Genomic DNA, 7,144 nt, shown 5'->3' with positions numbered 1-7,144 from the left:
TATACAGTCCAAACAGGCCCATACCAATATGATTCTCAATTGTGTAATATCTGAGAGACCAAGATCTGAGGAAATACAATTGGGATTTGAAGTGAGATTTTAGAAAGTCTCAGTGTTGTGCTGAGAGATGTTGCTCTGTGGCTTGGTTAACAGCAGGGAGGGAAGGCAAAAGGAAATGAGCAATTTTTACTGCTATCACTTACATTCTGGTTTTCCAAAGTCTATGGGACAGTCACTATGTCATGTTTTGGTGGGTTATGAAATTCAGGCCTAGGAAAGTCCACATTGGAGCCCATCTTGGGTGGGGGTGGGGTTGTGTGTATGTGTGTGTGGTTGTTATCAATAAAAGCTCATTTTAAAAAAGGCGATATAAACCATGAGGACGTGGTTATATGAAGCTTTTTAAGTATTTCAAAAAAAAATCAGGTTTCGAGGGACATCTAAGTCAACTGGCATAATAAAATCTATTGACAAAACATTCTGCATTCCACTTTGAAGAGTGGCGTCTGGGGTCTTAAACGCTAGCAGGCAGCCATCTAAGTTGCATCAATTGGTCTCAACCCACCTGGATCAAAGGAGAATGAAGAACACCAAGGACACAAGGTGATTACGAACCCAAGAGACAGAAAGGGCCACATGAACCAGTGACTACATCATCCTGAGACCAGAAGAACTAGATGGTGCCTGGCTATAACCGATGACTGCCCTGACAGGGAATGCAACAAAGAACCCCTGAGGGAGCAGGAGAGCAGTGGGATGCAGACCCCAAATTCTCATAAGACCAGACTTAATGGTCTGACTGAGACTAGAAGGACCCGGTGGTCATGGCCCCCAGACCTTCTCTTGGCCCAGGACAGGAGCCATTCCTGAAGCCAACTCTTCAGATATGGATTGGATGGACAATGGGTTGGAGAGTGATGCTGGTGAGGAGTGAGCTTCTTGGATCAGGTGGACACTTGAGACTATGTTGGCATCTCCTGCCTGAAGGGGAGATAAGAGGGCGGAGGGGGTTAGAAGCTGGTGAAAAGGACACGAAAAGAGAGAGTGGAGGGAGAGAGAGGACTGTCTCGTTAGGGGGAGGGTAATTGGGAGTGTGTAGCAAGGGATATATGGGTTTTTGTGTGAGAGACTGACTTGATTTGTAAACTTTCACTTAAAGCACAATAAAAATTATTTTTAAAAAATCAGTATTAACAATGTTTACTGCACAACTTTAATGCTAGTTCAATCTCTTGAGAAAGCTAATTGAGACTGAAATCTTGATACCATATGTCAAAGGTCCCCAAGGGACATAATTAGTCAACAGATGTTTATTAAGAACTCACAACGTGCCAAGCTCTCTGCTCAAAAAGACAGCCCCACCCTCAATTAGCTTACCATTTGGAGAAAGAATAATGGGAGTCTGCCAATGGCAGTGATACACTCAGATGCTTTGGAAGCATTCGAGCTGGACAATCTAGCCATGGGAGATCAAGAAAGACACCTCACAGGAGGTGAAGTCTGAGCTCAGACCTGTAAGATGAGTAGGACTTGGCTGAACAAAAGCGGGGAAAAACTGTGGAGGGGCAGACAGGCTGTCAAGGTAACTAGTATGTGTTGAACAAAAAATGCCCAGGTTGGAGAGAGGAAAGACTGGTGCTGTCAGGAGCTAGCAAGTCATACAGTATGGCTGGAGTAGAGCTGGAGTGAGAGAAGAGGTGGAGAGGTGAGAGTGTAAGACGGCAAGTAGGAAATTACTCAGGGCTGTTTTAAGACTTCTGTAGACCTAGACACTTACTTTTGGAAGCTCCATCACACAAAATATCAAACAGATTAAAAGGTATCCACGTTCCATATTAAGGTAATTTGTAAGTATTGTGTTGAATTTTAGTTTTTTTTAATGGCATATTAATTTCTATTTTAAAGTTTTCTTTTCGTATTTCAGAGTATTTTTTCCTTCAAGGTATGAAACATTTTCGAAGGGTCTTGAAAACCTGGTAGGCTCTAGGTACCATGCTTATAGGGCCCAAATCCTAAAACAGTCTTTTTTTTTTTTTTTCTTTTCCTGTGCTTACCTTTTTTTTTCTTTTTTTAACTGTACTTCAGATGAAGGTTTACAGAACAAACTAGTTTCTCATCTAATTGTTAATACACACATTGTTTTATGACACTGGTTAACAACCCCATGACATGTCAACACTCTCCCTTCTCAACCCTGGGTTCCCTCTTACCAGCTTTCCTGGTCCCTCCTGCCTTCCAGTCCCAGCCCCAGGGCTGGTGCGCCACTTTAGTCTTGTTTTGTTCCATTGGTCTGTTCAGTCTTTGGCTGAAGGGTGAACCTCAGGAGGTGACCTCATTACTGAGCTAAAAAGGTGCCTGGGGCCATACCCTTATGATTTCTCCAGTCTCTGTCAGGCCACCAAGTCTGGTCTTTCTTATTGAGTTAGTATTTTGTTCTACATTTTTCTCCGGCTCTGTCTAGGACCCTCTATTGTGATCCCTGTCAGAGCAGTCAGTGGTGGTAGCCGGGCACAATCTAGTTGTATTGGACTCAGTGTGGTAGAGGCCATGGTAGATGTGGTCCATAAAACAGTCTTGTTTTAAACCTGCTATTGTCTAAAGAAACAGAACCAGTAAGATATAGATATAGAGATAAAGATATATAAAAGCCTGCTGTCTTTGAGTCAATTCCAACTCATAGCAACCTTACAGGACAGAGTAGGACTGCCCCATAGGGTTTCCAAGGAATGGCTGGTGGATTTGAGCTGCTGACCTTCTGGTTAGCAGCCGAGCTCTTAACCACAACACCACCATGGCTCTCTATAGAGATAGGCAGGCAGGCAGGCAGGCAGGCAGGCAGGCGGGCGGGCGGGCGGGCAGGCGGGCAGGTAGGCAGGCAGATGATAGGTAGAGAGAGAGATAAAGATAGATAGATACACAGAGAAGAGAAATTTATTTTCAGAGATTGGCTCACTTGATTGTGGGGCCTGGCAAGTTCAAACTCCCTGGGTCAGGCCACAGGCTGGACATTCCTGAAATCTTGTGTCCCAAAAGGTCAAGGGATAGGAAGAGAAGAGTGCAGGAGTTCTGGTAAGATGTCTCTTTACAGTCTGGAGGCGGTATACTACCTAAGGAAAACTCTCTTCATGCTCTTTCTCAAAACTGATTGATTAGATGAAGCCCACTTATCCGTTATGGGAAGTGATGCTACTTAAGGCCTGTTATTTAAGGCCAACTGATTAATCACATGTAACTACTTCATAATAGCAATGAGACTAGTATTTTGCCCAAACCACCAGGCACCATAGCCTAGCCAAGTTGATACGTAAAATTAACCTTCACACCTGCTAATTGCAGGTTTAAACCTGCATAAATATGCTAATACCCACCCCACCTACCCTTCTAGTATCTGCTCTCTCCCTTTTTCTGCCCTTCCTGAGGCTTAGCAGGGCATGTGTCCTCTCAGCTACAGAGTACATTTCCCAGCTTCTCTTGAAGCAAGGAAAAACCTGGTGGCATAGTGGTTATGAGGTCAGCTGCTAACCAAAAGGTTAGCAGTTTGAAACCACCAGGCACTACCTGGAAGTTTTATGGGGCAGTTCTACTCTGTCCTATAGGGTCTCCATGAATCGGAATCAACTCGACGACAGTGGGTTTGGTTTTTTGGTTTTCTTGCAGCATGAAGCAACTATGTGACTATCGTTCTAGCTGTTGGTGTGTGCAGAGAAGTGTGAAAGTTCCAGATAACATCCTTAAAAAGGAATCTGGTTGCCTTCCCCTTCCTCTTTCCCCATCTCTACAGGCTGGAAGAAAAGACAAAATGGATGTCAGAAGAGACTCTGAAACTTGCTTTTGAAGGTCAATTAGCTAAAGCAAAAGGAAGAAATGAAGTAAAAGTATTGAATGGAAGATTTCAGGGGTGGCTCGAGAAGACAAAGTGAAGTATTATAATGACACGTACAAAGACCTGAAAATGGAAAACCAAAAGGGAAGAACACACTTGGCATTTCTCAAGCTGAAAGAACTGAAGAAAAAATTCAAGCCTCAAGTTGCAACACCGAAGGATTCTTTGGGGAAAATATTAAATGACTCAGGAAGCATCAAAAGAAGATGGGAGGAATACACAGAGTCACTATACCAAAAAGAATTGGTTGACATTCAATCATTTCAGGAGGTATCATATGAGCAGGAACCAATGGTACTGAAGGAAGAAGTCCAAGCTGCACTGATGGCATTGGCTAAAAACAAGGCTCCAGGAATTGACAGAATACCAATTGAGATGTTTCAATAAATGAATGCAGCGCTGTAAGAGCTCACTCGTCTATGCTAAGAAATATGGAAAACAGCTACCTGGCCAACCTACTGGAAGAGATCTATATTTATGCCTGTTCCCAAGAAAGGTGATCCCACCAAATGTGGAAATTATTGGACAATATCATTAATATCACATGCAAGTAAAATTTTGCTGAAGATCATTCAAAAGTGCCTGCAGCAGTGTGTCGACAGGGAACTGTCAGAAATTCAAGCTGGCTTCGGAAGAGGACACAGAACCAGAGATATCATTGCTGATGCCAGATGGATCCTGGCTGAAAGCAGAGAATACCAGAAATGTGTTTAAAAAAAATTGTGTTTACCTGTGTTTTATTGACTACGCAAAAGCATTCAATTGTGTGGATCATAATAACGAATTATGGAGAGTGTTTCAGAGAATGGAAATTCCAGAACACTTAATTGTGCTCATGAGGAATCTGTACATAGATCAAGAGGCAGTTGTTTGGACAGATACTGCATGGTTTAAAGTCAGGAAAGGTGTGTGTCTGGGTTGTATCCTTTCACCATACCTATTCAGTCTGTATTCTAAGCAAATAATTCAAGAAAAGAGACTATGTGAAGAAGAACAGGGCATCAAGATTGGGGGAAGACTCATTAACAACCTGTGTTATGCAGATGTCACAACCTTGCTTGCTGAAAGTGAAGAGGTATTGAACCACTTACTGATGAAGATCAAAGACCACAGCCTTCAGTATGGCTTGGACCTCAACATAAAGAAAACAAAAATCCTCACAACTGGACCAATAAGCAACTTCATGATAAGCAGAGAAAAGATTGAAGTTGTCAAGGATTTCATTTCACTTGGATCCACAATTAACACCCATGAAAGCAGCAGTCAAGAAATCAAAAGACGCATTGCATTGGGTAAATTGGGTGCAAGAGACTTCTTTAAAGTGTTGATAAGCAAAGATGTCACCTTGAAGGCTAAGGTGTGCCTTACCCAAGCCATGGTGTTTTCAGTTGCCTCCTATGCCTGTGAAAACTGGATGATGAATAAAGAAGAACAAAGAATTGACACCTTTGAATTTTGGTGTTGGCAAAGAATATCAAATATACCATGGACTACCAAAAAACATACAAATCTGTCTTGGAAGAAGTACAACCAGGATGTTCCTTAGAAGAAAAGATGGTGAGACTACATCTCATGTATTTTGGACATGTTGGTAGGAAGGAAGACATCATCCTTGGTAAAGTAGAGGGTCAGGGAAAACAGGGAGACTCTCAATGAGATGGATGCAACAATGGGCTTAAGCATAGCAACGATTGTGAGGGTGGCTCAGGACTGGGCAGTGTTTCGTTCTGTTTTACATAGGGTCACTATGAGTCAGAACTGACTTGATGGCACCTAACAACAACAACAACAACAGCATGGGGTGGAATGTGGACGGGTAGTGCTAAAACAATCAGCCATGCAGACAAGGTTAACATGCTCAGACAGTGGTTCTCGAACTTAAGCGTGCATCAGAATCACTTGAAAGACTCATTAAAACATAGATTTTTAGGCCTCACCCCCAGAAATTGATTCAGTAAATCTGAATCATTTCTAATAACTTCCCATATGATGCTGATGCTGCTAGTCAGGGACCACACTTTGAATATTACTGCACTCAGGGTCGGTGGAGCAGTAAGAGGAAAGGCACCTGGGTTTGTGGGTTATCTTGTGGAGTGGATCTGCCTTCCACCTGGACTAATCATTCACCCCTGGACTATTATGTGTGAGAGAAATAAACTATTATGCACTTATTTATTTTTGTAGTTTTGGGTCTTCTTTTTACAATAGCTTAGTTTACAGCAGCTAAACCACGTTAAGGAACTTCAACTTGACCAAGGGAGACAGTACAGTGTAGTGGTTCAGTATGGGCCAAACAACCTGAGACTAGAAAATAGTTTTTAAAAATATATAAGAAAACTGTGGACAGAACAATCACATTTTACTGAAGAATGTAAAAGAAGACCTGAGTAAACGGATGTTTTTGGATTGGCAAATGCAATTTTTCCTCCCCTGGGGGAGGGAGACACACTTACTTCCCACTCCTCACATTTCTAGAGAGGGGAGGGAATTTCTCCTCTACTTTCAGGTGAGAAATGTATGGGAGGAAAACAACCAGCTTCTCTTCACTTTATTACTGTGTCTCCCAGGGGAGAAGGAGGGGCTTATCTGATTGGTGAGTTTGAGGGAAGGACCTTGACAGGCTTATCTCTATCCCCTTCTGTTTTCCTCTTGGGTCGGCCTTCCTTCATAGGTTACAGTCTGGTCTGTGGGCAAGACACTTGATTGTCCAGTGCTTCTGCGACTGGATGGGCAAGGCTACTTGATTCAGGGAGAAGTATTCACAAGTCATATCCTCTAGTTCATTTTTATCAGTAATCAAGTTGGCATTTCTGTCTCCAACTGTTTGTTTTCTGTCTTTTTCTCCATTAGTTCAGAACTTAGGGAATCAAGTAAATGGTGTTCTTTATTGTCCTCCTTTCCCTCTGATCCCTGAATTAATAACATTTAAATTCAGTACAATCCCAAGCAACACACTTGTGGAATTTTTCATAGATCCAGACAAGCCTACAATTCATATGGAAGAGTAAGTAAATACTCAAAAATAGCCCAACTATTTTTGAAAAAGACAGTATTTGTTAAATAGGCAAGGATGAGTGTAACCAAGAAATAACTTTATTCCAGGGCTTCGAACTGGTTCATCCTATTTGATCCCTTGCTGAGAATTTGCATTTCCACTCCAGATATACTAAATCAGAACTTACATTTTAACAAGATCCCCAGGTGATTCTTATCCTGCTATCACCTGAGGATCTTGTTAAAATGTACATTCTGATTCAGTAT

The sequence above is a fragment of the Elephas maximus genome, chromosome 3 (genome assembly GCF_024166365.1).
Source record: "Elephas maximus indicus isolate mEleMax1 chromosome 3, mEleMax1 primary haplotype, whole genome shotgun sequence".
NCBI lineage: Eukaryota > Metazoa > Chordata > Mammalia > Proboscidea > Elephantidae > Elephas > Elephas maximus.
The sequence above is the reverse complement of the archived record's forward strand: the minus strand, read 5'-3'. Positions refer to the sequence as shown.